The sequence below is a fragment of the Dasypus novemcinctus genome, chromosome 4 (assembly GCF_030445035.2).
Source record: "Dasypus novemcinctus isolate mDasNov1 chromosome 4, mDasNov1.1.hap2, whole genome shotgun sequence".
Lineage (NCBI taxonomy): Eukaryota > Metazoa > Chordata > Mammalia > Cingulata > Dasypodidae > Dasypus > Dasypus novemcinctus.
Window position 1 is genome coordinate 98,388,384 of NC_080676.1, and position 7,605 is coordinate 98,395,988.

Genomic DNA, 7,605 nt, shown 5'->3' on the forward strand with positions numbered 1-7,605 from the left:
TTGGGTCACATTATTTTTCTATTTTGTCAGATTAGGAAGGAGGCCACCTCTAAGACCAGGTGGCAAAATGATATTGTATATACTTCAAAAGTGAATCACTGGAGACATAGACGGCTCCGTGTTGCTTGGCCAGCCAGCATCCATGTAATTGGATCTGGGGACTGACAAACTTAATGCACTTAATGACAGGAGATGATGGAGGCCCATCTGTGCTGCCGTGCTGAGTTGATCAGATCAAGGAAACTGCTGGTCAGTTTTCTGAGAGTAACTCAGAGCCAAAATTAGGTTGCTGAAAATTTCCATCCATCTAATATGAAGACAGACAGAACTCTGCTGTCGTTTGAAGGAAAATAAATGTACTATACTTAATACAATACTTATTATGAGACTGTCTTAATTTCCATATCATTTTCAACTGATTGTTTTAGTGTCAAATAAACATATGCTCTTTCTAAAAGTTTTTGAAATGTACTAACTTAGTAATTGTAGGCTAATTTCTGTCCATACTCTGATTTCCTGATTTCCTTACCCTTTAAATGCGACAATATAGCAGTGTTGGAGTGTAAGCACATAGCTAGAAATCCTGATTTTATATCAATTTATATTAGCTCTTTTTCCTTAGGAAATATATTTAACTTCTCCATGCCACAGTGTCTTCATTTGTAAAATGGGGTTTTTAGAATGTTTGCATTAAACTGGTTATATATTAAATGTTTGGAAGCATTCCTAGTATGTAGTACAAACTCAATTCACATAAATACATGCATTACTGTTAGTTTAATAGTCTTAGGACAAACTCTATCAGAACTGATTTGTCCCACAAAACTTTTTTTTTTTTGGGTACAGTATACTTTATTGATGGTACACGACAAGGTAGGGCCCTCTGAGCCCCTCCCCTTCTCCAGGGGGTCTGGGATGGAAGCTGTGGGGGATGGTGGTGCTCAGTGTTGGGGGATCAGGTTGGGGTCAGAACTCCCCAGCAGCTGCCACTTTTCCTCTCAACCATTGCTGGGGCTGGTAGTCCAGGGGCTCTTACTCCTTGGAGGCCATGTGGACCATGGGGTCCACCACCCTGTTGCTGTAGCCAAATTCATTGTCGTACCAGGAAATGAGCTTGACAAAGTGGTCGTTGAAGAGCAATGCCAGCCCCAGCATCAAAGGTGGAAGAGTGGGTGTCACTGTTAAAGTCGCAGGAGACAACCTGGTCCTCAGTGTAGCCCAGGATGCCCTTCAGGGGACCATCTGATGCCTGCTTCACCACCTTCTTGATGTCATCGTATTTGGCCGCTTTCTCCAGATGGCAGGTCAGATTCACGACAGACATGTTGGGGGTGGGGACGCGGAAGGCCATGCCAGTGAGCTTCCCATTCAGCTCTGGGATGACCTTGCCCACCACCTTGGCAGTGCCGGTAGATGCAGGGATGATGTTCTGGGCAGCCCCACGGCAGTCACGCCACAGCTTCGCGGAGGGGCCATCCACAGTTTTCTGGGTGGCAGACAGTGGTCATGGCGTGGACAGTGGTCCACGATGCCAAAGTTGTCATGGATGACCTTGGCTAGGGGAGCCAGGCAGTTGGTGGTGCAGGAAGCATTGCTGACGATCTTCAGGGAATTGTCGTACTTGTCATGGTTCAGGCCCATCACAAACATGGGGGCATCGGCCGAAGGGGCAGAGATGATGACTCTCTTGGCGCCACCTTTCAAGTGAGCCCCAGCCATCTCCAAGGTCGTGAAGACACCAGTGGACTCCACAACATATTCAGCACCGGCATCACCCCACTTGATGTTGGCGGGGTCTCGCTCCTGGAAGATAGTGATGGGATGCCCATTGAAGACAAGCTTCCTGTTCTCAGCCTTGACAGTGCCCTTGAACTTGCCATGGGTGGAATCATACTGGAACATGTAGACCATGTAGTTGAGGTCCATGAAGGGGTCATTGATGGCAACAACCTGCACTTTGCCAGAGTTCACAGCAGCCCTGGTGACCAGGCGCCCAATACGGCCAAATCCCTTTACTCCAATCTTCACCATCTTGTCTCAGGGATGCGGCTGGCGCTGCGCGAAGAGCTGCGGCTGTCTGTCGAACGGGAAGGGGCTGAGAGCCCCACAAAACTTTGTACTGTCTTTTTGAAGACGTTAGGTAAAAATATAGGTGAGCAGACTCAGGACCTCCTTGATGGAAACAAATGGATTCAGGATTTATCTCCTGAGCTAAGAAGCCCATATAAAGTTGCCAGGGGCTCATCAAGAACAGCATCAGTGGATAAGGAAGAGTGTTAATTCCTCAGACTCTCTTCTCTGATTTGCCTACTGCCTTACACATCTCTGTGTCATCAGCTGTTCCCATTCTGTCTTTCTCACTCATCTGCCCTTAAGAAATCAGCTCTCAGGTTTTTTAATTATACTGTTTGACATGGCCACTGATGGCTAAAATGAATCATAGAAATCAAAGAGCAAGGTTTACTTGCTCTTTAAGAATATATAAAGTATCAAATCGAAGGGATGAAGCTGAGAGAGTGAAGTTTATAGGACGTCACAATTTCCAGAAGGTACAGGAATGATGTGCTCTACTGCCTGCCCCTGCCGGCTGACTGCTGCGATTGTAGCCACTTATCAGGCAGCTTTAGAGGATGAGATGACAAGCTTTGCTTCAGGGTGTGTAGATGGCCGGTTCCCAAGAATAAAGGAAATAGTGTAGCAATGTGATTTACTAATTCCCTCTGATATCCAATGGATCATTTATAATTATTAATCATCTTTCCTTTTTTAATCCCCTTTGTTATCACCCTTGCCTATAACAGCTACTGTAAGGACTGAGGTTAACTACTTTCCATATCCTAATTCATTTTCTTTCTCAGTCTTTCCTCAGCACAACTTAATAAACTTCCTTGGTTCACAAAATCTGTTTTCCTTCCAATGAATAAGAATAATTCAGTAAATGGTATAAAGTATATTTGTGGATGCTCTTTGACCTGCCCATCAACTTTCCCCTAAAAAATCTCCTACCAAGAGCTCATGTCAGTGTGGGAAAGGGAATGTCTGCTCATGCTCAGGTTACTAGGAGGAAGCTAGACCCCTTCTATTACTTTAGGTGTTTAGAACACTTCTCCCACTCTTAGCAGACATTAAAATATCTTTGTTGCCTTACCTCAGAAATCAACCCTGTGAAATAATGTGGGTTCTGTTAATCAACCAGAAACTAAAAAATCAAGAACAGTGTTTTGTATGTAGTTATCATCTTGAATAAATGACATTTTTGGTCAAAGGATTTAGAGATCAGTTAATCCACTTACCTTATCAAAGGAGCAAATTGGGGCTCAGACATTTTAAAATAAAATTAAGGATTATTTTTAAATTACAGTAGACCACTTTGGAAAAAGACACAAAATAAATGAGTATAATAATAAATGAATATCAGTTATGTTGCAATATTGTATTCCTTTCGGAGGTTTGAATTAAACCATTTTCCTATTTTTGATTATTTTGTCTCTATCAATGCATTCCTTTTCCCCAAAAGATTTCATTAGGAATAAATTATCCATGGAACTCATGTGTATAAAGTAGCTAAATCTCTATTCAGTTAATTCAGATTATTTCTTCCCAGACATCTGATGTCAAATTAGGTCAGGTGAGTAGTAATTGGATCTAATTAGCTCTCCCACAAGCTGTTAATTCCCTTACCTGGAGTCAAAGAGAAGACTGGTGATAATTTGACTGTGTAAATGTATGGTATCAGCTGAGGAGCAACAGCATTCTTTTCCACCAAAATGTGAAAATATATAAAATTTAGTTTTCTCTGTGGCTGACTATAATGAAATATCCAACTGGCATTTGATTATTGGGTACTAATAGCAAAGGTATATGTGGCAACATTTAAATCATCTTCCCTTTTAGAGGGTATTATACAAAAAGACAATTAAGATTATTTTATCATGAGGGATTAAGTGCTCTGGACATAATGAATATTTGCAAAGCAAAGAGCAATATGGCATATAAGTGATATCAATTAGACACTATGGCTGCTCAGCAGACATTCAATGTAAGGGACTAATCTCTAAGAAGCTAATCTCAGTTCCATTTGCCAGAAAATACAACCTTTGGGCAAAAAGAATGCTATATTACTTTGCAAACATTAGTAGCTTAACCTGATTGTATTATAAAATTAAGAGTGGATATGGATCTGTTAGCAAGATGACAAGGGTCTCTATTAATTTAAATAAAGGCTTACCAACCACACCACCAGTAGGAATTTATGGAAATATTCTCTATAGTGGTGTGATTTCATCTTCTGTCAGGCATTTTGTTCTCTAAGTTTATATTCCAAATGTAAAATTCTTAGGAGGGAGAGTATTATTGTTTGGTCCAGTTTTAGGTCAGATATGTATTACAGAAGAATTAGCTATGGAAAATGTGCAGAGTATGATAACCAGAATCCCATCTGTCAATATGTAGGTTTTTTCCAAAGAAGAAGGATTTTTTTGAACTAGAGAGCTAGCCCCAGAGAGGTCCAACACAGTTGTCCTGGTTATATTTAACTGCAATGGGGTGCAACATCTGGATGAAATGTAAATTGAGATCATCATGAGTCATTCCAATGTCAGTTGTTTGCCTCACTAAGTTTTCTCTCAGCTAAAATATGAAATGAATCTGGATGGTCTTATATTAAAGAACAGTTAGAATGTGGATCTACATACTTGTTCAATAGGATATCAATCTTAGCCCTGCTAATGCGCATAATTAAGCATAACATTCTGTATTAAATTGCTCAATTAAGTGATAAATGGTGACAAGAAAGCAGTCTCCATGTCGTGGTAGCTTCAAATATACACATTTATATTTTCTTTTCCTTTTTTACACATGTGCACACACACACACATATATATTTTAGAGAAGTTGTGAATTTACAAAACAATCATGTGTAATATGCAGGATTCCCATACACATTTATGTTTTACTCATGAGTTTCAAAGTTTGATTGTTCTTGGGTTCACATCAGTTTTACATGTCTGTTATAGGGATATATATGTATTTGGGTAATAGAGAAATCTAGGGCGTGTTCTAAAGGTGTGTGGTGGAATAAAAAAGAGTGATTTGGATCATGCAAGCACACTTAAAGCCTCGGGTTAGAAATGGAGTACATTATAACTGGTCACATTCTACTAAGCAAAGCAAGTGATATGGACAAACTCAGAATCAGATAAGGAAGAATCTCTGCCCAAAGTGACTCATGGCAAGACTAGGGAGGGAAGAAACATTGTCCTCAAATAATATAGTCTTCTACAATAGAATAAAAATGGCTAATTACGAAACAAATTCAGTGCATTTCCTGGTAAACCCAATTTTGAGTGGAATGCTACTCAAAAGGTGAAAAAAGTTCACCTGAAAGGGACAATAATGTGTGGGAAAATGTCTGAAATTTTTAAAGTAAATCTTTATCAATGAAAATAACCTTACCTCTCAAATAAACATATCAGCAAAATGTTGGTTATTATTATATTTTACTAACTGGTGCATAATGTGACAGCATTAATGTATATTAAGGAATACTATAAGAAACTCGGCGTCTACTGTAAGAAATATGCTATGCTTTAATACAAAGTCCTCATTATAAGGGTGTTTGGGGAAATATATTTCAGCTCCAATATCTGTATTATTTGCTCCTTTACTGAGTAATTTGTGTGATTTATCAATAGATGATGAAATTATTTAACTGATCTGATCTTTCTATTCAGATCAATGCCAAAAAATTAAGAGAAAAATCAATATCCCACCTCTCAAGTATGAATAAGGTTTCATGATATTTATCTCTATTTTGGACATTGTCCCCTTTTTTATTGTTCATCTTGTTTACATATTTTCTTTTCAGCTAGTTTTTATAAAATCTCTTGCTGTGTTTTAGGTATAACTATAAGCTGCCCTAATTATTTTCTCAGCTAAGGAGGGATATACCTAAGCAAATAAAAGATATTAAAAGACTGGGCAACTTGGTTGATCTCTCTGGCCCAGTTCTTTCATTACCACAGTGAGAAAAGTCATACTTCCTTGATTTCTCTAGCTTGCTTCAGGTTCAATAACTATTAGTGATAGATTCCAAAGACAGTGATTGGGGCCCACACTGAGCTGTTGAGATAAGGGGATCATTCACTTAGTAAGCATTTTAGTCAGTACATTGGAAAAAGAAGGTAAAAATAGTAACATGCAGTGCCTTAATCATAGTGAAGTTAAATCCTGATTAGGGAAAAGAAAATATACCATTAGAAAACTAACAAACAAAAACAGATTTTCGGCAGGTACTAGATAATATGCTATCATACATTGAACAATTAGGAGGCAGTGCTTCTCAAAACGAGATTTTTTACTCTGATATTACAACCCTTTCACATCTGAAGTTTTGACTAATCACAAGCTGCCCTTAAAATATTTCGGATCTAAACACATTTTTGCATTCTGTGTAACATAAGACATCGACCCTTGTGAAAGACTCCATACACTTCAAAACTCTTTCCTGAGAAACCTCATAAGAATTATTACACACCAGCGAGTAGTTTAAATGACTCCTGTCTGACTAGAGATGGGGAGCCAAAGCCCTTATGTTTCTTAAGAGTCAGCTGTGCTCTCTGTTAGATGCCTTTTTCAATCTATTCCAGAGGCAGTCTGCATAACAAGCACACCTAAGGTATCTTAAACTGAAGAAACTTGTCTATTCTTCACTCATGTCAATTTCTATCAGGGAGAGCTGACTCCATGCTACTCTTCATATACCTGGCTGTAAGTCGCTGCCATGAGTTTTATTTTAAATTATCTCTGAATATCTGTCACAACAACTATTTTAGGGTTCAAGCATAGATCCTTTTGTTCCCTCATATTTGAATGCACAGTAGATCAGATTTAGTCAAATGATTATTGAATGGAGGCAAAAATGTATCCAAAGAATGTGCATTCTTATTTTATTTGAACTTTTTATCTTTAGTTTTCTACTTCCAACTCATCTTTTTAAACAAAATGGTAAGAACAAAATGCTATAAAATAATCAAAGAGTTGTCCCAGAATCCTGTGCACCTGGCAAAAGTAAGTGTGCTGAATTCCTGGCTGGTAGACAGCACTGTCACCTTGGAGGTGACAATGTAGAGAGTGTGAAAGTGTGAGTGTGCTTTGTAGTGAAGGCCAGGTTTCACTAGAGCATGTGGTATTTGAATTGCCTTCAAACCATTCTTAAACCAAAGGAATAGACTCCCACATTGTGTTAATAAAACAAGATGCTATTATTTTTTTTCTGATATTGTGATCTTTAATTAAGGATTTCTTTTAACAGGTTCTGTTAACCTTTGGATGCACTGTTGGTACCAAGATTTTAAGTCTATTAATAACTATTAATACTCCAATAAGTTTGTATTAATAAACATATGAAGAACTTAAGTAAGTAACCCTTTTCCCAAATTTTCATTTATCTGCCCTGCAATACAATGTAACTGTTAGGAGTATAAAACCTGTAGTCACTCTGTCCTTGTTCAAATATAAGCTTTGTGATTTCGTGAGTGTGGGATTTTAGGAACCTCTCTGCTACTTAATTTTGACATTGGTAAAATGGTGTTGATGGTAATAATG

At 38.5% G+C, this 7,605-nt stretch overlaps 1 pseudogene; it reads right to left on the reverse strand.

Moving 5' to 3' along the window:
* Positions 1–841: 841 nt before the first annotated feature.
* Positions 842–2,090, reverse strand: LOC101422274 (glyceraldehyde-3-phosphate dehydrogenase pseudogene; annotated as a pseudogene).
* Positions 2,091–7,605: the final 5,515 nt, after the last annotated feature.